The sequence below is a fragment of the Crocuta crocuta genome, unplaced genomic scaffold (genome assembly GCF_008692635.1).
Source record: "Crocuta crocuta isolate KB4526 unplaced genomic scaffold, BGI_CrCroc_1.0 scaffold38, whole genome shotgun sequence".
In the NCBI taxonomy this organism is placed as follows: Eukaryota; Metazoa; Chordata; class Mammalia; order Carnivora; family Hyaenidae; genus Crocuta; species Crocuta crocuta.
The window spans coordinates 2379240-2403380 of record NW_027532605.1 but is presented as its reverse complement, the minus strand read 5'-3'; the positions used below and the strand labels follow the sequence as shown (position 1 = coordinate 2403380).

The 24141-nt window shown below is 39.7% G+C and overlaps 1 long non-coding RNA gene across 3 annotated transcripts in view; it reads right to left on the bottom strand.

Annotated features, from left to right (window-relative positions):
* Window positions 1-23674, bottom strand: part of LOC144244896 (uncharacterized) — a 78860-nt gene extending 55186 nt beyond the window's left edge. For 2 of the 3 annotated variants that reach the window (XR_013339102.1, XR_013339101.1), the window contains exons 1-2: window positions 23499-23674; window positions 21918-22011 (exon numbers count right to left, since the gene is read on the bottom strand). This is a non-coding gene — a long non-coding RNA (uncharacterized LOC144244896). Of the gene's footprint in view, window positions 1-4748; window positions 4822-21917; window positions 22012-23498 lie in introns of those variants that run through there. The other variant, XR_013339103.1, reaches the window with a different exon arrangement.
* Between the last annotated feature and the right edge of the window lie 467 nt (window positions 23675-24141).

Sequence of the window (24141 nt, the reverse complement as noted above, 5' to 3'; positions counted from 1 at the left end):
AGAATCTCCAAAATGAGGATAAATGGGTATCAAGGTCCTAACTGGAACAAATGTTAGAAAGCATCTGACCCAGATTGGAGCAAGCAAGTCTGATTTCTTCCAGAAGACGAAATGGTTAGAGTTTCTAGTTCATCTGAATATATTAAAAGGAGAATTATATAATTGTGGGAGAGTTTGGATTTGTATTAAGTATAAAGAAAACTAAGCAAACAACAATAAAACAGTCATGACAATAAGTCCAGGCAATATAGGAGGTTGTGTAGTAAAAGAAAAGTAGTCATGGTGGTCTACAGGTATTAGCTATGAATAGCACTTGCCTGCTCATAATAATGTGAATATTTAATACTAGATGTAATGAAAATCACGGTAGGACTGTCTTAGTCTATTTGTGCTGCTATAACAAACTACCATAGACTGGGTGGCTTATAAACAATAAAAGTATATTTTTCACAGTTCTAGAGGCTGGAAAGTCCCACATCAAGGCACTGGCACATTCAGTGTTTGTTAAAAACCAGCTTCCTGATTCAGAGACAGTGCCTTCCAGCTCTAATGTCACATGGCAGAAGGGGTAAGAGACCTCTCTGGAGTCTCTTTATAAAGGCATTAATACCATTCATGAGGGCTCCACCCTATGATCTAATCATCTCCTATAGATCCCACCTTCAAATGCCATCTCATTGGGGATTAGGTTTCATGTAAGATATTTGGGGGGACCCAATCATTCAGACCACGGTGGAATATAGTGAGAGAATTNAAATGCCATCTCATTGGGGATTAGGTTTCATGTAAGATATTTGGGGGGACCCAATCATTCAGACCACGGTGGACTATATTGAGAGAATGGCAGTGGGGGCAAGAGCTCATGGGGGAGTGGGAAATATGAGAGACAGAGCCAAATTTTCACCTTGTAGAGATGCCAACAGAGAATGCCTAGAATGAAAAACCCACAAAACAACCATCCAAACACATGAGGAATATAGAGGTAAATATCTTAAGAATCAGCTGTTGGAAGGGAGGTGGGAATGAAAGTTGTTGCTTTGAGGTTGTAAGAAATGGGGTAGAGAGTTAGAAATTAGGGACTGTTGTTTTCAAAGCAAACCTTGAAGAACTATTTAATTATTTACATTATGTGTAACTATGTAAAAATAAAATGTAAATTAAAAAATATCAGGCTCTGGATATACTACTTGAGTACAGATCCAATTCCTAACATTTACTAATTGCATGATGTTGGGCAAGTTACTTAATTTCTTTGAGCATCAGTGTCTTCATGTGAAAAGTGGGAACAGCAATGGTACCTACTTTGTAAGGTAGTTGAGAAGAGTATATGAAGTAAATAAAACCTATAAAGCCTTAGCACCATGCCTGGTCTACATTCTGGCATTTTGGGGCTTCCTTTCTTTGTTTCTTCCCAATCTTCATATTTTCTTCACTCAGTCTTTCCCAGGATTCTCAAACTACTATCACAATTCAGATCAAATCAGTTTCTCAGATATTAGGCCCAATTCATTAGGCTTAGAATTCTGAGTGCTCTCTAATACACTGAAAGACAATACCAATAATATCTTATTATGTGTCAAAAAAGCATATACAGTATGATCCCATCCACATGTGTATGAGGAATTCCTCTAGAATTTATTTGGAAATCTATATGCCAGGAATTATGAGTAATCGTCACTTTCTTCCTTATTGTCTTTTTTTAGTATAATATATATACAGTACTCTATAAAATCAGAAAATATTTATTTTAAAGATAGCTTATCTTTCATAAATTTGCAATTTCATAATTCACTCCAAGTTTGACTCTGTAAGAGCCAATGTATTTCCACGTTCCCAGTGGCACCTCACCACCCCTGCCCAACAGAGCAAAATTCGCAGCCTGTTTGGAGCCTAAATTACACCAACTTGCCAATTAAGAAACAGAGGTTCACTGGTGTGTCTGAAAGCCACAACCAGAAAGGGGCAAGTTAAGACCTAATTTCAAGTTCTTTCATTCTAAGCTTAGTGTTCCTTCTACCTTATGAACTGAGCGCCTATCACTCTGGTCTCAAATTTATGACATGAAGGTGTGGAGTAGATGATCTCTGAATTCCTACAACCCTAACAGTGCGTGAATTACCTAGGTATAGGACACGAGCAGGCCCGTGACATTAACATTTATTTCTTCCACAAGGGGACTGTGGATTTCATGAGACCCCAAAGTCTGTATGATCATGAAGTCCAAGTTCCTTGCATGCAATTTTCACTCCTTATCTTATTCATAAATACAAAGGCACAAAAGAGCTTTGGGTTTTATTTTCACTTTTGCAATCACTTGGGAATCTTATGAAGGCTGAGCAAGAGATTTGGAAACTCATAATGCATTTCCCAAGAAGCTGCAAAGGTTGTGAAATTCATAGGGCTCTAATCTCCCCGAGAGAATGGGAGCTGACTGGACAAGACAGCTCATTTCCAGTAATGTTCCGGGCAATTCTCTGGAAATAATGGAGAGGGCATGGTAGTTACAGCCCAGTTGTAGGCTCCCAGTGAAGGCTTATATCCAGTGGGACACCCATAGGATTTTCTTATCCTTCTGTCCCAGACATACATGCAGCAAGCTGCACTTAGCCACCAGGAAAGGCCATAAATGATATAGCCTAGCCTAGTTCCCTGACAGAGCTCAGAAGATACAAAAACCAAGTCATTGCCTGTGACAGAATTTCACACTGGATACAAATCAAAGAGGCAGAATGGGACTGCCTTTTGCTCAGCTCTTGGCTAAACTGTGTGTAATTAACTGTGTGATCCACTTTTTCAGTCATTCCACTCTACTTGCTGACCCCTCACAGCAATTAGTCAGAGGTCTTCTTCAGGCTGAGTGATTTTAGGCCTTGGTAAATTATGCCTCTGTGAGAGATAACCTTTCGTCTATGCTTAAAGGCCTAGGATCAACTCTTGAGAAAATTCTTTTGAAAAACAAATCGCTATGAAACTGTTCTGAGAGCTGACTGTATTAAAAAAATTCCTAAATGCCCTTCATAAGCACCCATAAGCAACTTGGGAAGACTGTCTAATGCATAGATTAGAAGTTACTGGTCCTTGAGCATGCAGATATTTAATGAGCCATTAAATAAAGTTAATTGTTATAACACTACAGAGTCAAAAAATCCATCCTGACATTGGTTTTCCCAAACATGCATAAGGGAGATTTAAAACTGGGAGAGGGGTGATGGTGAGGATTATATTTCAGGGACTACTCTGAGCTTTTATTCAGTCTTGCCTTTTAGTGTCCCTTCTCAGCAGGACTCTATCCCAACCTACCACATGTACAGAGCTTTCTCCCTCTCCCCATTAAAATGTCATCCTGTAAACAATATGATAAAATCAGTCAGAATGTTGTGTAAAGGCCAGTTGAGTTTATACTGTTCCCTCTTGCAGGGATATATTCATTTTAGTAGCTCTTAGAACAAATGAGAGAGTCTGGAATCAGGGTTTACTCTGGAGGAGGGAGTGGTATGGAAGCTAAGTAGTTTGGATTCCGTCACTTAGCTCCCGAGGGCAATGTTTGAACATTCATTGATAAGGCCCAAGGGGTGGTATAACCCACATGAAATTAACTGTTTGGAACATGCTCAGAGTCTATTGACTTCTGCTCTGGACTGGTAACTAAAAAACAATGCATTTATAAAGCTTTCATGACTCTTGCTAATGGGAGCCTGTGAAATATCTAGGGGATTACAAGTGAGAACTCTAACAGGAAATGTTTACAAAGTTTTGGACACGTACAAGCTTCCCCAGAAGGGCCACGAACTTACAGACTTTGCTGAGACTGTCAGTTTGGATGGAAGGGCCTCGGAGGCCAGCAAGTAAGTCGCTGTGTCAGTGAGCGAGGCCAGAACGCTGCCTGGCCTGTGTGCCTCATCTTCCCTGTGCTGTTCTCAACTTGTTTCATAGCCAGTCAGTCCTCTCATTTTTCATGTCTCCCAATTGTTAGTTCTAATACCACAGGTGAAGCTCTAAGAAAGTGATTATTCTTAGTGAGGCAACCAAGTCTTAGTGTAAATTAGTTATGTAATTGGGAGTTATTTTTAGTCTGTGACATGAATACGTCTTTTATATCAAACCAACAAAATATGAAAGTGTTTTAGTGACTTTTCCCATCCAGTGCAAAAGTTGTCCTAGTAAAAATGAAATTTGGGGTGAAAAATGAAAAGGCAGTAACCTATTCCACAGATATGCCCCAAAATGCGTCAAAATGACCTATGTCTCGGCTTATATATTGCAGCATTGTTTGTAATATCAAAAGGTTAGAAATCATTCAAATGCCCATCAACACTGGATTGATCAAATAAATTACAGTACACTCATCAATGGAATATCATGTAGACCTATAAAACAATGAACAAGTTGTATATCATTATGGAAAGATCACTAAGATGTGTTAATAAAGATTAAAAAATAAGGCACAGATATTGTAAAAAAAGGGGCAGAGGGAAGGATTATATTTACATATTTGTTTATAAAGGCAGAGGCTATCTATGAGATGATCCACAAGAAAACTGTAACTCTGGTGGTAGACAGGACAGGACAATGGGGTACAGAGATAGGAAAGGGAAAGTTCTTGAGACACACTTAAATACCTTTAGAATTATTTGGAGCACTTGGGTGGCTCAGTCAGTTAAGTGTCCCACTTCAGCTCAGGTTTTGATCCAGTGGTTCATAGGTTTAATCCTGCATCGGGTTCTGTGCTGACAGCTCAGAGCCTGGAGCCAGCTTCAGATTCTGTGTCTCCCTCTCTCTCCGCCCCTCCCCTGCTCGTGCTCTTTCTTTGTCTCAAAGAAACTGGATAGACATTTAAAAAAAAAAAAATTATTAATCATGTGAATGTGTTATCTTCTCAAAAATAAATTGTATTAATTTTTTAATTTAAAAGGTAAATAACATTTAAAGTTAATTTATTTAAAAGGTAAATAAAGGTAAATAATTTTCAGGGTGTTGAGTTTATGCATAGGAAATGACATGCCCACCAATGGCAGGAGAAGAAAGCCAAGAAAAAATATGAAAGTTTTGTTTTTCTTAATTTTAGAAATTTCAAAAATTTTCAGAATTACCCTTTAGAAAATTTAAACAATTATTGTGTGATGAACATATCTGGCCATTTATGAATAGCTCAATCTGGGGGTGTCAAATGGGAAAATAATGACAAGTTGTATTATTTAATGAAGACTGTATTTTTTCATACTGTGTCTTAGTAGACCCTTCACATTCATTTTGGTGAATATAGTGACTGACCTGTCAACATCCATTCAACTCCATCTTTAATATTAGCCATCGTATTGTTGAGTTGCCAGTGACAAGCCAGTCACTGAATCCCATCTCGCTTACTGATGTTTGTTTTTTAAAGTTTATTCATTTATTTTGAGAGAGACAGAGACAATGCAAGTGGGAGAGGGGGGAGAGAGAGAGGGGAGAGAGAGAGAGAGAGAGAGAGAGAGAGAGAGAGAGAGAGAGAGAATCCCAAGCAGGCTCCATGCTGTCAGTGCAGAGCCCTACACAGGGCTCCAACTCACCAAATGGTGAGATTATGACCTGAGCCAAAACCGAGAGTCTGATGCTCAATCAACTGAGCCACCGAGGTGCCCCTCACTTACTAACATTTAATTTGTTCAGGGATGAACAACCTGTACCAATCTAAAAAAGTTTTGCATATGTATAGGTTTCCTATTTCTGTTCTAATTTATAGTTAATGTTTTCATAGCAATTATATTATTTGTGGTTTTCTTCATACGTGTTTTCAGTTACCACGGAACTTAGAAAATGGTATTTGTAATGAGATTCCTTGATGGCCAAGAGGTTAGGGCAAAAGGTGGGGCACCTGGGTGGCTCAGTTGGTTAAGCGTCTGACTTCGGCTTAGGTCATGATCTCACAGTTCGTGGGTTTGAGCCCTGCGTTGGGCTCTGTGCTGACAGCTAGCCCAGAGCCTGGATCCTACTTCAGATTCTGTCTTCCTCTCTCTGACCCTCCCCTGCTCACGCTCTCTCTCAGAAATAAATTTTAAAAATTTAAAAAAAAGAGGTTAGGACAAAAAGAATTGGACTCCTTTTTATAAAATGCTGCCTGTAGGCGAAGGCAGCATTGGCAGACCCTCCAGCAACTCTGTACAGCTCTCCAGTGTCTGCCTGACATTGAACCTATCTCCCTGGGACAGCACTGGATACTGATTCTATTCCAGAGGATGGCACGGTTTTTCTGTAACTGTTCAGACAGTAAATTTTTGGGGCTCTATGGACCATGTCACAGCTACTTAGCTCTGTCCTTGTGGCCAGAAGCAGCCATGAGCAACATGGCAAACATACATGCTTGGCATCTTTCCAATAAATTTTTATTTACAAAAACAGATTTGGAGCCATAATTTGCTGACCCTTGTTCAATTCTATTTTGTTCTTAAAATTCAACCTAATCGAATTTTGGAGTAAGCAGATCACCCCATTTTAGGGATGATATACAGAACAGCTCATATGTATATAAAGTGATTTGTATCCTGTGATGGTATAACCTGGCCTTCTATATAGGGTGGTAGAGACCCAAACTTCGGATTCAGAGAAACTTGGTTGAAATTTCAGTTCTGCTCTGCAGTAGTGGTATAGCCTGGAGCCTCCCTCCTATCTTCATTTTCCCATCTGTGGGGTGTGGATAAGAGTCCTACTTTAGAGAAGTGTTGCAGTGATTAAGTGACGGCATATGTTAAATGCATGAATCAAAGAAAATGCCCCCAAAATAGAATTTTTTCTCCCCAACCCCACAGCAATATCGTCCCCTACACACACACACACACACACACACACACACACACACACACGCACACAAGAATTGGGCAACGCCCCAACTTCATCCACACATACTTGTAAACCCTCTTTTCAATGGCTAATCTTACAAATTCAAAATTCATTCTATTTAGCTTCAATTTCAGATGATGCTGTTTTAAAAAAAAAATCTGTCCTCAATTTCTGGGAATATATTTCATTTAGTTCTTGAAACCTCTTGTGTGTTAACAGCAGCCAACTATAGCATGTCACCAAAGCAGAAGAAAAAAAAAAAAGCCTTGATTCTAACAACTCTCAAGTAAAGGAAAGCTATTTTAAAAGGCCACACTAATCAAAACAGATCTTGCAGAAAGAGTAACAAACTTAGACTCTATTTAATGTTTGCTATGATCATGACTATGCTTTTTAGGATTGGTTTTACGTAAAATCTCTTAGGCAATTAATTAACTTTCAGTGCCAGAAGTAGTGGATTGTGAAAACAATACTACTTGAAATTATTCCCTTTTAGAAAACTAATTAAAAATATGCATAGATACATGAGGCACTAGTGATAGGAAGTACTTTCATAGCAAGAGAGCAATTCTGTGTGTTTACTTAGTTGTATAAACATACTTGGAGACTACAAAATTGAGTATGCTTAGCATATACTTTTCTGGATGGGGCATATTTAAGTTCTCCCATATTTAGAAAATAAAAAAAGAACTTTATTTTCACTAGGAAAATCATTAGAACCAATGCTAATATGGCTATTTAACATCTGTAAGGTAATAATGTCTTCAAGAAAATAACATGAAAGCAATATAATTTTAGAAAATAAAAAGTTTTCCAACAGATGAGAGAGATTATTATTTTAAGCATGGGAATTAAGAATGGGGTGTAATGGTCAAGGGGATCTGGCCTTAAATTCTGGGATCAGAACTCTTCAATATGTGACTCATTGCATGTGTTTCTTGGTTCGTTTGTTCACTCACTCACTCACTCACTCACTCACTCATTCATTCATTCACCAGATAGGCATTTATTTAAAAATTACCAGGGTGCCTGGGTGGCTAGTGGGTTAAGCGTCTGACTTTGGCTCAGGTCATGATCTCATGGTTCATGAGTTCGAGCCCCACGTCGGGCTCTGTGCTGACGCTCAGAGCCTGGAGCCTGCTTCGGATTCTGTGTCTCCCTCTCTCTCTGCCACTCTCCCACTTGTGATCTGTCTCTCTCTCTCAAAAATAAATAAATGTTAAATTTTTTTTAAAAATTATCCTTTATGAGGCACTATGCTAGGAACATAATTTGTTTCAGAGAAAATGCCTAAATAGTTGATTAGTATGGTTTGTAATTGTTGCTATAGAAATTTGTACCAATGGCTGAGATAGCAGTGCAGAGGGAAGGAATCACTCCAGAGAGGTCAAAGAAGAGTGTGGGGAGAGAGGTGGTTATGGAGGCTTCATAGATAATGCAAACAGCATTTGAGCTAGGTATGTGTAAAGATGAAAAACCTTGAAATTCTAAATAGAGTGAAAAACATGATCAAAATAAAAAAGGCATAAAAGTCCACTTTGCACCTGAGTATAGTTGTGCATAGTTTGATATGACTGGAACATGGCTTCGTGGTGGTAGGTGGAGAGTTTCACGCTATGCTATGAATCTTGGTCCTTTACCCAGTTGGCCAGTGATCCCTCGGCCATCATATTAGTTTTCCTCTTTAAGTCTATGTTTTGAATGGCTGAAAACCCAGGTGTATTAGTGAAGCACTTTTGGGTTTCAAGGAGCACATTACAAGGCATGTTTCTAATCCTGGGTGATTGGAATTTATTACAAAGATACAATAAGAAATTAGGAGGCAAGAAAAAGGAGCCATTTTCATGGAACAATCAGGCCTCAGGAAGCAGCAGAGCATTGTTCATTAGTCTCCAGGATCACAAAGCAATTCTAATGCCCCAAAAGCAATACTTGGGTTGCTGTCACATAGATGGGCATTTATTCTTCTTGCACAAGATACCCTTCCATTCACTTGATTCAGCTTCTCTCTTCTCTGCTTTTTCTTCCTGCTGTTATTACTGCCCTTTGGCCACTTAGTTTATTTATCTCATGAATTTTATTTACCCATTGCCTCTATTAGCTCATGGAGTTCACTTAGTTTCTGCTTAGTTCTCTGGTTCCTATTCTACTTGGCTTGGAGCATCTCTCTGTATGTTTTTGTGCAGAAAAGAGTTAAAGGCCCAAGGCTACTATTCTTAGAAAGACCTGCTTTCAAGGCTGGCCCTTGACTAGCATCTGAGAACATAGGTTTCAGGAGGGTTCTGACCATTTGTTAAATGGTATGAGTAGCTCATGCTGTCTAAACTGTTTGTACAAACAATATGGCTTATGCTAAATGCACGCTTGCTTTCTGGCAGTCAGGAATTTGGTATGGTCCAGGAAGAGGACACCCATGCGACCAATCCTCAAAATAACCTTGGGTGTTGAGTCTGTAATAAGCTTCCCTGGTAGAGAGCCTTTCATACCTGCTGTCACAGTTTGCCACTGGAGGAAATAAGCTCCTCTTATGTTACTCCACTGGAAGATTCTGGGAAGCTTATACCTGATTTCCTCCAGACTTTGCCTTATGCACTCTTTCCCTTTGCTCATTTTGCTCTGGATCCTGTTGCCATTATAGCCATAAGTATGACTGAATGCTGAGCCCCATGAATCCTCCTAGCAAATTACTGAACCTGGGGGTGACCTTGAGAACTCCCGACACAACTTTGCTTTCAGACCCCTAAAGAAAGAATATGTTATTTACATGTCACTACCTAGTCCTTATTCCAATCTGATCTCGGGCTATCTCTGCATCCTCATGTCCTTTCACTCTCTCAACCTCTGTTCTAGTTATGCCAGATTCCTTACTTCAAACACTCCAAACATGCTCCTGCTTCAAGGCCTTTGAAATCACTGTTCTCTTGGCCTGTTACTTTTCCCCCAGAACTGCATGGCTGTTCCTCACCACATTTGTGTCCCTGCTCACATGTCATCTACCTAAAATAAACATCCTTTCCTACCCACACGCCTTAACTATATATCCCTGTGCCTACACCAATTATTCATAGCACTAATCAGTATTTTACAATATATTGTTTATCGCCTATCTTTCCCACCTAGAGTATAACTGAATGAAGTCGGAGACTTTGCTTTGTTTACCACTTTATTTTTAGTAGCTAGAACATTGCTTGGCACATAGAAAGGACACAATGTATACTATGTTTGCAGAAGGAATATGAGTTAATAAATAATACATCTCTGTTGGGGATATTTCTCACACCAGGCCACATTATATGCCTTAGATCAAACCCTGTGGTAAAGACTGCTGATCATCCATCAGTATCTACTCTCTCCTTATTTTATAGTAATAGAACTCCTGATTTCTGGGTGGTCACATGGCCACCAGTACATTCCCCAATCTCCTGTGTTGATAAATATGACTGTGTCCCTAAGTGTAGGCCAATGGGATATAAGAAGTTGGATGTGTAACTTCCAGAAAATATCCTTAATTAGAGTGGGTTCTATTTTTCCTCTCTTGCTTCCTGATGGGTGAAACTGGTTGTGATAATTGAGCTTTGGCAGCCATACTGGATCATGAAGCAACCTTAAAGATGGGAGGTACTCCATTGAGCAACAGATAGAAGGGGCCAATACCAATCCTGAAGAACGTACCTCTGGACTTTGACAAGAGCCAGAAATAAACTTGTATCCTATTTAAACACAGCCATGTGGGATTCCGTCTCACTCGAAGGTGGTTCTAATCCTAACTAATTAATATAAGCAATAATTTCCAGTCCAATTTCTTGAAGCCAGGTTGTAGAGTTACACAGTACAAATCATAAAACCAAATGAACTATTCTGCTTGTTTATTTCTAAAGTTTATTTATGTATTTATTTATTTATGTACGTATTTATTTATTTAGAGAGTGAGCATGGGAGAAGGGTGGAGAGAGAGCAAGAGAGAATCCCAAGCAGGCCCCCCCTGCAGTCAGAGTAGATCGTGACACAAGGCTCGATCTCACCAATTGTGAGATCGTGACCTGAGCTGAAATGAAGAGTTGGACACTTGACCGACTGAACCACCCAAGCACCCCTATTTAAAGGAAGCTGTGGGCATAACAGAAAGGATGGCAAGCAGAATGCTAGCCTGTGGGAAATGTCAGCTATGGAAAAAGATTATAATAATGCCCCCCAGTGAGTCACACTTTCCTGTATCCACACGCATTTTTGCAAGATGATGTTGCCACTCTTTCCATCAAGATACAGAGGCTATCTCTCCACTGCCTTGAATCTGGGCTGGCCTTGAAACTGTCCTTGACCAACAGACTGTGACAAAAGCAACACTGTGTGAGCTCCAGAATCTTAGCTGTAGGAGACCTTGAGTGGCTGCAGGTGAGGCTATCAGAAGTCACTCTCAGATGGCCATCCTACAGAATCATAAAAATAAAGTAGTTGCTGTTTTAAGCCACTAAATTCTGACAAGATTTGTTATGCAGCAACAGGTAACTGAAAATAAGTCTGAGTGACTGTTTCTTGCTGCATGAAGATCCTAAGACAAGTTATAAGTTAAAAGTATTTAAATTAATTGAGTTTGGTGACTTTTAAAGAGAAATAAAAAACCTTCAGCTTACCCACTTTAGTGTTAAAAATGAGGAACACAAGTTTTAATTAATAATTAAAATAAATGTTAAAAGAAGTGGCATAGGATAGTAGAAGGACTGTTAGGTGAGAAATTGGTAGAACTGGGTTATAGTCCTCCTATCCTTAAGTAATTTTATGGCCGTAAAAAAGGTGCCTAGCCTTTTGGTGTCCCATTTTTCCCAGGTGTAACGGGGACCACCTTATTGCTCACTTACTCTTTCATTCCAGAATCACTGATTACCTCTAACTTTTGGGAGTGACTATCATGAAGAGTGAGATGAAAGGAGATTTTGACTTTCTACTTATGCATTTCTGAGTGATTTGATTTAAAAATAAAAACATGGGGGCACCTGGGTGGTCTAGTCATTGAATGTCTGACTCTTGATTTCGATTCAGGTCATGATCTCAGGGTTGTGGGATAGAGGTCTGCTCTGTGCAGAGTGTGGAGTCTGCTTAAGATTCTCTCTCTCCTCCTGCTCCTTTCCCCCCCTCACTCTAATATTAAAAAAAATTAAAAATTAAACAAGTGACAAAAACATGGATTAGTTTATAATCAGCAAAGGTCATAAAGATGTTGTTATGGGCTGAATTATGTCTGTACCCAAATTGATATGCTGAAGTCCTAATTCCCAGTACTTCAAAATGTGCCCGTTTTTAAAAGAATTATTTATTTTGAGAGAAAGGGAGATAGAGAATCCAAGCAGGTTCCACATTGTCAGCGCAGAGCCCAATGTGGGCCTCAACCTCACGAACTGAGATCATGACCTGTGCTGACATCAAGATCTGTACACTTAACCGACTAAGCCACACAGGGCCCCCCAAAATGTGCCTGTTTTTAAACACAGAGCCTTTAAAGAAGTGATTAAGTTAAAATAAGGCTGTTGAGGTGAGTCCTAATCCAGTCTGACTGGTGTCTTTATAAGGAGAGGACATTTGGGTGCATAAAGAGGCACCAGGGATCCCTTCTCACAGAAGAAAGATCATGTGAAGAAACGGTGAGAAGGTGGCCACGTGCAAGCCAAGGAGAGAGGCCTCAGAAGCAACCAATCCTGCTGATGCCTTGACCTTAGATGTATAGACTGTGGTAAGGCAAATTTCTTCTGTTCAAACCACCTAGACTGCAGTATTTTGTTGGGGCTTGCCTAACAAACTAATACAGATGTTTCCTGTTCAAAAAGAACTGGTATCTTCAATGAGCACAGGGTCCCTATTCTTGAGGTGCTCATGTTCAAATAGGAAAAATGTTAACATTTAATACAATGCAGTATGATAAACACTGTACTGGAACCATGTGCGGAATACTACAGAGGTCTAGAGGAGGGGAACCTATGTGTGGGGAGGGAGACGGTGGTGACTCCAGCGTGGAGTTTAGAAAACCTAACCTCCGGGTGAGATGCCATCTTCATGCTGAGGGAAGAGTAGGGGATAATAACAATCCTAAGTACCAGCCTCTCTGCTGTCCCTCTATGCTTGACTGTCATATGGAGCTTTGGCCCTACATTAAAATTTCAAGAATCAATAAAATTTCAACAAACACACAGACACAAGATGGAGAATGGGAATAGTGATGGAGTATTGTCGATACTGTTTTACTTAAAAAAATAAAAAAGGTATGCGATCTATCATTCTCGCTGGATCAAAGGCATTTTAACATAAAAAATAGAAAGGATATTTCTCATAATAAAAATCATCCTTTAAATTAAACATTTAGCTTTAAATTACTTCCACAGGCCTTAGCTTTTGCACTACACACACATCAGTAGTCTTAGACCACCATTTCATGGCCACTAGAGTTTCAATGCCACTTCTATCAGTCAGGTTATAAGGAAATATTTGACTTCTTTATGTGGCAAAAAACTCCTGGTTTTTCTCTGTGTATATTTTCCATCATTCATAAAAATCAATGACACTAGATACATGGCTACTTAACTAGACTACATCTTTATCCTCTTTCCACAACTAGTTATGATTCTATGACTAAGTTTTAGCTAATGGGATGTAAGCTGAAGTAATGGGTTATTTCTAGGTCATCTCTATCTTAAAAGATAAGCCTCTTGGCTTATAATTCCTCTTTTCCTTTTCCATAGGTGGGAGCACTGAATGTGCCCACAACCTAACTTTGACCATGAGGATGAAGAGATCACCTCGGGAAACAGTGAAGCAATGATAAATGGAGGGAGGGTGGATCCTGGAGTGACTTCATGCAGTAGAGACAGGGTCCCTGCCAAGCTGAACAGCTCACCTTACTGTATGTAACAGAAGGATATGAACTTCCATGTTATTTAAACCTCTGTATATAGATACATACATTTTGGCATTTCATTTTGAGGACAGCTGCGTCTTTTCCCTAATAAGCAAGTCCTGCTTTCTCATGCTTTCACCATGATATTTGCCTTCCAACTTCCCCTTCAGAAGTTTCATGCCACTCCTACGGCTCCTGCCCACAGAGGATATGTGACCAACTAGGTTACCAGAGAAAGACCCTGATATAATATTCTATCTAGGTGTGGAATTCCCCCAATGGAGAGGGCCAGTTACCTTCTTAGTTCTCTGAGTGGTTTTTCCAGTAAGTCTCCACCTTGTTCCCTCTGACCTACTTAGATGGCAGTTAAGGGAACCATTCCCATGGTGGACTGGCTGATCGATCAATGAACACAGCTCACCCTCAGAACTTTCCACCCTGCCTATGTCACTTCTCTTTTCTATTTACTGAACACTGCCTCTTTTACTTTCCAGAGAACTAGATAATACACATTCTCTTTCAAATCATTGACATTTTCAATAAATAGTTATTGAACAATTACCTCATTAGGAATAACAGAAAATGATGAAATAGGGAAAGTACCTGACTTTTCAGTCTACTTGGAAAAAGTAGACAAATAGGCAATTATGAACTAAAGTGAAAAGTTTTATAATTCAAGTAAGTATAGTATCGCATGGGAATACTCAGAAGAAGCACCTAACCCTGTGTTTGTGGGTACTGGCCAACAGCTTAGGTATGGAGAACAGTGAAGTAAATTTGTGCATTGGATGTATAAAACTGTACGCTTGTTAAGAATAATACCTAATTTTAACACCTCAAATAACTTAAGAGTATATAAAGAGTGAAAGTTCTTCCCACACACATTAATTTTAATACCCATTGTGATTTGTTAATATTTGTTTGATGTGTTCTTCCAGATGTAGGGTTTTATTTTTCAAAAACCTAATCATAATATACATATTGTTATGTAGCCTCCTTTTCCCCCACATAATCTTATTATGTGCATATATTTACCTCATTTTAAAAATAGTTCATAGACTTCCCTACTAACGATTCACTAACTTACTTAATAAATCTCTTCTTTTTTGACATATAGGTTGTTTTCCACTTTTTCCTTCTCACAGTAGTATTTTGAGAAACAGTCTATCTATTGGACCCAGTGATAAATATCAAAAGAAAAAAAATTGCAATCTGAAGCTCCTATTCCTGCCCAAAATATCATATACATATGGGAAAAAAATATTTTTGTAAAGTATCAGAAATTTACCTTCTACTTTTCTTTATGGGGAATTTACTTGAGGAGTCACTCCAGCAAAACCAAAATCAAAATCAAAGTAAAATTGTATTTCAGGGGGATCTGAAGTATATAAAAACATGAATGAGTAATCAACCCAGTACAATTTAAAAGACCAGAACAGAGGATAAGAGCATGATTCCTGAATGGGGAACTTAATATTATAAAGAAACTGATATTTCCCAAATTAAGATTTAGGCTTCTTTTGATTCCAAAAATATCCTGAGAGGGGTCTGTTTTTGCATCATGACAAAATTTTCTAGTAAAGTAAGTATGAATGGATAAAGAGGGCCTGTAACAAAGAGGCTGGTATTTGCCTTATCAGATGCTGAAGAGTTATGAATACACAATTGTTAAAGCATGTTAAGTATTGAGAACCAGCAACTCAGAAGTGATAACCTGGAACTAGAACTTATAACATAGAAAGATAATAAGATAACGTTATTTTTTAAAAAAATTACAAACTGAAGGAAATGAAATTGTTTCTTTAATAATTAACGTGGAGAAGAAGGAACTTTTTGAAGACTATTTTATTAGAACTTTGTATCACAGCATACATACAGATAAAGAGTTAAAATTCAACTATAAAAAACTGGGGAAGGTACAGAAGAAAGTTTATTTCATCCCTTCTTGAGGAAGGATTCCCTCAAGTAAAAGTGCAATGGAAGAAACCATAGGAAAAAAAATTGATTTGACCATATGAAAATAAAATGCTATTGTAGTACAAAAAAATAGAGAGAGATAAAAGGAAAAGGCAAATCACAAACCAGGAAAGATCTGTACATGTACTGCAAACAAAACAGGGTTACTATCACTTGTCAAAATTCCAATATTGGAGATTCAGGAGGTCTCCGCCTAGTCTGTACCCAAACCTTCACAGATGAATGTGCCTGAAGAAAAAAATACAAAACTACATATGGTAGTCTAACTCTAAGTTACTGTTAATTGTCTTCAAATGAGAAATCAGTCCTGTTGTAAAATTGTAATACATTTCCCTAGTTCACTCACTAGCCCGCATTCCCTGATGACGACTTCATATCCTCTTCTACACTTCAAACTTCCAGCATCGTCTCCCCATCTTCACTCTAAATGGATGATCTGGCTTATTTCAGTCAGAAAGTAGTAGCAACCAGAAGACAACTTCTACACACTCACACCACCATGGCATTCCGCCCGCATGTCATCTCCCCTCTTGTTTTGGAAGAATCTTCCATGCTCCCGTCAACCCTTTTAGAGGGTCTCTTGCTCCCACCAGTTCTAACCTACTCAAGCACAAGAATGTGTCTCTGGAAATTCCCTCTATCTACTGAACCATTCTCTTCAGCCCAGAGTCATGATATTATTTTTCACATATTAACAAAAAATCTTTTTTGTTCCACTTTCCTAGGAGTTAGGGATACATGTTTTACCATTTCCAATTCCTTGACTTCCACTCTCTTTTGTCTCAACACATCCAGGCTTTCACCAGCTCCTGCTTAACTGCTCTTGTCAAGGTCAGCCATGACTTTCCTTTCTGCTACACCCAATGATCAACCCTCAGTTTTATCTCGCCTGATCTATCAGCAGCATTTGACACAACAATGACCACCCCTTCCCAGAAACATATGGTTCACCTGACGTCTAGGACACCACTCTCCTTCTGTGTTCTTCTGCTCACAGTTCTTCATATCTAATGTGGCCCTCCCGACCCTTCCACTTGACCCCCCACTGTTCCACTTGGTAGTCTTTCCCATCTCACTGAGTGACAACTTTCTTTCCAGTTGCTCAGACCAAAAATCTAGAAGTTATTTGATTCATCTCATTTTCTCAAACTGTGCTTACAACCAGACAGTAAGCCTGTTGGCTCTATCTTCGAAACAAACCTAAACTCTTATCACGTCCTAGTCACTGTTCGCATCCTGGGTGTAAGCCACAACATGTGTCAGATGGATTTCTACAATAAACTTTTAACTGCCTTTCCTGCTTCCACCCTTTTTCCTTTTATTTCTCCACAGTCAGAGTGATCCTGTGAAGTCTGATTAGCATGCAGGTCTTTGCTCAAAACATTCCAACAGATTCCGAGAGTCAAACTCAAAGTCCTCCCTCCTATATGATAGGTCCCCTTCCCACCTTCATCTTTTACACATTCTTCCTGCTCACTCTGCTTCAGTCACAGCAACCTGCGTTCTGTTCCTGGAAAAACAGGAGCAGCCTAAGCCTTTTCAATGGCTCTCTCCTCTTCTTTTTGTCTTTACTCAAATATCATCTTTCCTGCCCATGCTCCTTAGTCATTCCTGCCAAATTCCTATCCCCTCTTTTGCTTCATTTTTCCACTTAGTCCTCATCACCTTCAAATATGCTATATAATTTTATTTACCTTGTCTCCCTTCCAAGTACTAAGTGCTAACCAGGCCCGACCCTGCTTAGCTTCCGAGATCAGACGAGATTGAGCACGTTCAGGGTGGTATGGCCATAGGCTGATTTATTTTGTCTATTGTTTCTGTCTACTCCCATTAGAATGTAAGCTCCATGAGCCAGAGATTTTTGTTTGTATTAATTTTTCTTAACTGATGCAGTCCCAGTGCTGGCACATAGTAGTTGTTCAATAAAGGTTTGTTGAACAAATTAATAAACTATGTTTGATGAATATACAAAGGGAAAATGGGGGTATACATCTCTTCAAAATTTTTAAAGCATCAATTGACAATACATGTCACAAGTCTTCACTACACATTCAGCAATTTCACAAATAGAAATTTATCTCAATGAAGGATTTCCCAAGCAAAAGAAATAGTGTTCCAGAGTATTAATACGTATGTGAAAAATGAAGAAAATATTTTGAAAAAAAGTCTCTTTTTACCTACTGTGGTTCTGACTTGGTGGTACATGCAATCGCCTGATGGATTTTAGCATACACTGATGTCTGAGTCCCACCTTTAGAGATTCTGATTTGTCTTGGACTGGTTGTCCCCCTTCTCATGATTATTAATAATAATCCAGTGATTATTATGGAGATCTATTAATTCATTAGGCACTGTAGTGGTACTCTTGTTCACATTTCTGGGCCTACCTTTTTTTCAAATACAAAACGAAGGGGTTAGAGTACATTATCTACGTGTAGGCATTCTTCCAACCTAGACACTCCATGTTCACATGGAAAATACTTAAAAAAATTTTTTTTAACATCTATTCATTTTTGAAAGACAGAGCAGGAGAAGGGGAGAAGCACAGACAGAGAGGGAGATGCAGAATCCAAAGGAGGCTCCAGATTCTGAGCTGTCAGCACAGAGTCCAATGTGGGCCTTGAACCCAAGAACCGCGAGATCATGACCTGAGCCAAAGTCAGATGTTTAACTGACTGAGCCACCCAGGAGCTCTGAAAATACTCTTAATTAGCGTTTGTATTGGCTGTTTCTCCCAGATTACTTACTGGTATATGTGAGTGCTTGCATGTGTGTGAAAGGAGAGAAAGTATGTGAGCTTTATAGTGCTCTAAAAGTCGATATAAAAAAAATTATTTTTGAGAGAGAAAGAGTGTGAGTGAGGGAGGGGCAGAGAATCTGAAACAGCTTTGAGCTGTCAGCACAAAGCCCAACGTGGGGCTAGAACCCACGAATTGTGAGATCACGAGCTGCCCTGAAGTCGGACGCTCAACTGACTGAGTCACCCAGGCACCCCATAATGCCTTAAAATAAGAAAAGCATGCAGCTCTTGATCTTGGGGTCGTGAGTTCAAGCCCCACACTGGGTGTAGAGGGTACTTAAATAAATAAAAACTTTAAAAAATCAAATGGTATAATGCTCTGAAATAAGAAAAGATATTTGTCTTTATTATAGAGAAACCCAGAGAATAACCATTCTGTGAAGAGTCATCAAGCCCTCTACTCCAACACGTGTCAGGCAGGATGTTAGGGGAACCTGTTACATGCTCCTTGCAGGTCCAACTAGGGCATGGTAAGAAACACGATTCAGACACCAGGAGAGGGGGTTTTGAGAATTACCACTGATTTACTTATTTTCACATACATCTTAGTCTACTGGGGCTGCTTTCACTGAGTACCATTGACTGGGTGGTTTATAACCGACAGAAATTTATTTCTCACAGCTTTGGAGACTGGGGAGTCAAAGATGGAGGCACTGGAAGATCTGGTATTGGGTACGGGCCTGCTTGTCTTCTCGCCATGTCCTCCCACGGCATGAGGGCTGAAGGAACTTGCTGGGGTCTCTTTTATAAGGGCATCGATCCCACCCACGAGGGCTCTACCTTCTTACCTAATCATCTCTCAAAGGCCCTACCTGCAAATTCCACATTACACTGGGGATTAGATTTCAGCACAGGAATTTGGGGTGTCACATGGGCACCTCCATCTTTAGGAACATAGGACAAAGGGAATACACCAGCAAGCAGTGCAAGTAACTTTTTTAGGCATCTAGACGCACAGTATAAAAAAGACCTCTGATTCTACAGAGACATTCTCATGTTTTTTGTACGTGTGATTTGTAGCATTTCCTACAATGTCCCTTGAAGTCTGAGGATTATGATATGTACTCCCATTAGATAAATCTTCCAATAAAGAAATGACTTTGCTTTATGAATTCTGAGTTCAGTTGCCAGAAATATTTTGTTTTCTCAGCCAAATAAACAATAAATTCAGGCAGCTATTTAAATGTATGGTGCACTTGAAAGAAACTTTTTAGAACACAGAAAGCAGAGTTGTTCACTCTGTCATTAAAAAGATAATGTAGCTCAGTTGAATTAACCTACTTAGGGATGCATTTCTTCCCAAGAGAAACTACAAAGTTATTCCTCACAAGGGGACTTCACTGCCCCCGCTGCAATTAGATATTAGGGATTAAATAATGTGTAATTTTACTTATGACTATAAAATACAGAGCCTTCAAAAAAATCCAATTACCCACTTAAGATAACCAAAGAAATGCACTTTTAAGGGCAAATAACCTGTTTTATAGATAAAGCTATTTCATGTAACAGTTTTAAATCATAGCTCCATAACTTACTATAAAACAACATCCTGTAGATTAATTATTAAATAATATACTAATAAGTATAAAGTGCTTATAAATTTAAAATGCCGGGCCCATAGCAAATGCTCAGTGTGTTAGCATTATATATTGTAGTAAATATTACTAAACATTACTTATGAGTCCTTTGGTTAAATCTTTTTAATAAGAGCAAGGAAAGACCATTTACTTTTGACCTTGCCAATTATGTTACAAACTGGATTACCTCTGTAATATGAGAACACTGTAGCTCTTGTTAATTTTTTGTTAGTTTCACCACACAAGATGTTTAATTTCAAACAGTACTGGTCAGCTCTTTTACTTGGTCAGCTATTTGGATATTGTAATAGTTTTGAATGGATGCATAGTGCAAAGAAAGTGAAGATGATTTTGGTCATCCCAGAAACCAGAACACGTTAGTGAGCACGGGTGTGGGCAGTGGCAAAATTTACAGGAAAATCTTTTTTTATCAGTGAGGACCCAGATAACCAGAACCTTATGTACAGGATTCTGACGGGTATCCTTCTGTATTGTACTAGATCTCACTAAACAGTATCTTCTTTACACACAATGGTGGCCTTGAGATTCTGGCCATCAGCCTCTCATTATAAGTTTATGTTCGGTTTCTGAAAATGAAGAAGGCCTGAAGAATGACAGTCTTAGAAGAAAGATCATGAAGTTATCTCGTGAATGTAGCAAAGAATCAGCAGTATAATCATTATGACCTAACTATGGCCTCTGAGATGAGGGATCTTTATTTCACTGAATTGTACAGAAGGGAAGATTATCTGAGTGGCAACAGTTGCTTTCCTAGCTACCCCCTTTCTTTTTGTATTAACCATCACCCTTGAGGAGTGACTGGGGTTAGTGAAACCAACTGGTCTGGATTGAAGAGTTCCTGCACTGCCCATACCTTCTTGTTTCTCAAGGCTGTCTTTAATTTTGGCAAATAAGAAAGCACTTAGTTGCCATTTCCTTTCTGAGAACAGCTGAGCTGGTAAGGGAAGGAAGTAGATGTTTGGCTGAGTTCTCTCCTGTGGGGTAAGGGCGGGGCTGGGCTGCCCAGCATCAGCTTCTGCTTTTGCGGGGCTTGGTTTCCTAACTGGTTCCTCTTCATCAATGTCAATAAAGTTAGGCTGAGCAGTTCTACCGGATCCCCTTTCTGGGAACAAATGACTGAGGGTACAAGAAGTGGCTAATTTGTTTTGTCCAAACTCTCTGCCACACTGTGCTCAATGTTCTTAATTGGTTTCTTATCTATTGTTAATCTTTTAAAGATCTTGTCCAACCTTAAAAAAAAAAAAGGTCTGATTTAAATATTGCTCCTGTGAGAACATTTTTGCCTGTGTTGAAGAAGATAGCTTTGAGGAAAATCTAAATGAAGCACCAAGTCCTGCTAGATAATCTTGGTGGAATCAGCTTCTGATCTGAAGTGGGGGTAGTCTTTGGGAGCCATGAGGTTGGATGTGGATCTGCCATTAAATGTTTCATCATTTGTTTTATTTGATGCTGAAATCATACTAATAATATTACTTTACACCACTTTCCAGATTACATCAGTGTCTTTGGCTTTCCAGGCCTTATTTGTCCATGTAATGGGAGCTTCTGATTCCTTAAATATATTTTGTTTTTCCTATGAATATAATTATTCTGAAACTCTTCTTGGGCTATAATATATCTATGCCATTTCTTTGCAGATGTTTGGGAAGTGGTGGTTGATCTAAAAATATTAAGTAAGAATCAAGGAAAAATTAAGGCTTCTGCCATGCAATTTCTCTGACTCGTTCTCAACGTTTCTGTTACCATCACAAATAGTTAATGAGATGATTCTTTAAAGCCCTACAGATATATCATACCGCTAAAACGTTTCATTCTACCACTGTAATTTAAGTCTAAAAATTACCTTTATGCTGGAGGGCTCTGGAGTCATGACTGCTTAGATTCAAAACTGAGTTTGGCCACTCCCTAGCTATGTAGTCTCTGGTGAGTTGCATCATCTGTAAAATGAGGATAAAAATTAGCAGTCACCACATAGGATTGATGGAAGGATTAAGCAATCACAGTTTAAGCTCTATTGTTTTTCTCTTTTTAAAATTTTTTTTAATGTTTATTTTTGAGAGAGAGTGCTTTCAGGGGATGGGTAGAGAGACAGGGAGACAGGATCTGAAGACAGCTCTGCAGGGACAGCAGGAAGTCACAAACCCCTAAGATTATGACCTGTGCGGAAGTGGGATGCTTAACTGACTGGGCCACCCAGGTACCCCTTTTTTTCTTTAATAATAAAAAATAAGTGGGGGAAATAGTATTGAGTATCTAGTATTTGCTAGGCACTGGTTAGACAATTTAACTGTGACCCTATGTAATTCATTGAAGCCGGCTTCCTTTTGTTTTTCAGATTTTAAACTATAACTAGAAAGCTTAATCAATTGTCCTAAAGGTCACACAGTTAAAGAGTTGGAGCCCAGGTTTCTTTCTAAAGCAGATGCCTCTCCACTACATGGGGTAAAGAAAACTTTATTCTTTTTTCCATATTATAATTTTTCAAGGTTTCTAACTGCTGTTATAGGATTTTTTGGATGTATATAAACAAATGCATAACTTGATAGAACATGAAAAGGCATAGAAGAAATTTAAATGCACATTACTAAGTGAAAGAAGCCAATCTGAAAGGGTCACATACTATATGTTGTCGACTATATGACATTGTGGAAAAGTCGAGACTATATGGTGACAGCAAAAAGATCAGTGGTTGCTGGGGGAGAGGGAAGGATGAGTAAGTGGCACACAAGATTCTCAGGGCACCGAAACTACACTGTATGATGCTGTAGTGGTGGATACAAGTCATCACACATTTGTCCAAACCCATAAAACATAAAACACCAAGAGTGGGCCCTAAGGTTAACTATAAACTTTGGGGGATAATGATGTGTTAATGTAGGTTCATCAACTATAACAAATGTACCACTCCATTGGGGGATATGAAAATGGGAGAGGCTAAGCATGCAACGGAGAAAGGGATATATGGGAAATCTCTATACTCTCCTTTACATTTTGCTGAGAATCTAAAACTGCTGTAAAAATTAGTCCATTAAAAAAGCATACAGAAGAAAAGCAAAGTGACAAAGGGGTGATATGGGGGAGGGGGAGAGTAAGGAAAAACAAGAAGGTTGTAAAGGAATTTAACGACTTATCTATCTGCCTACTATTAAAGTGAAAGGTGCCAAGACCAGGTCAGCTGATTTGTGTCGATGTCTTACTTGCTCACAAGCTGCTGGGTGACTTTCAACAAAATACCTCACCTGTCCGGGCCTCAATTAAAATATACTTAAAAAGAGGCGGTTGAATTCATCTTCAGTTCCCTTCTAGTACTAAAATTCCAGCATTTTAGCTATGGACCCATCCCTGGTTTTTTTTTTCCTTCCACCCAACTAGCCACCCTGGCCTAAACCTGGACTCAACTCACACTTTTTTTTTTTTAACGTACCCACTGGGTCCTAAACACAGCAACTGTTCCTTGTGACCACGGGACTAAACGGCCGGGGTGGCCGGCCGAACACTAAGCAAGAGCAAAAACACCCTGAAGTTGGACAGCGAAAACTGGAAACCCGCACCGTGTAAACCGCAGGGCAAAGCGGACGCTGCGCAGCGATGGCGGAAGCAGTGACGGGTGGGGCGGGGCCGAGAGCCTATTGGAAGGCTGGGGGGGCGGGGCTCAGGCTGACAGCCGGGGAGGAGTGAGGGAGGCTGCGCGGGCGACGATTCCCGACTCCTCGTTTCCCTTCCTACAAGCCCGGAGAGGCGGGCGACGGGCGTGCCGACGCTATGTGACGTCATAAGGGGCGTGGCGCCCCGGGTGGGGGTCCGGACTGCGCGCGGGTGCGTTCGGCAGTCGCTGTTTGGGACGCTGAGTGCGTGGTTGCTAGGTCTGCGCTCCGGGGTTCGCTGTCACTGTCTCTTCCCGAAGCCTGGAACAGACTGGGCGCGCGCCCGCGTGTGGTGTGTGTGTGTTTTGTGAATGTGAGGGGGACTCAGGGCAGAGACGTCCCCTCGCTGCCACTTTTTTTTTTCTTTTTATCCAACGAAGGAGGCAGTTCGCACGCTTGCCTTCCTGTCTCCCCCGTTGGGAG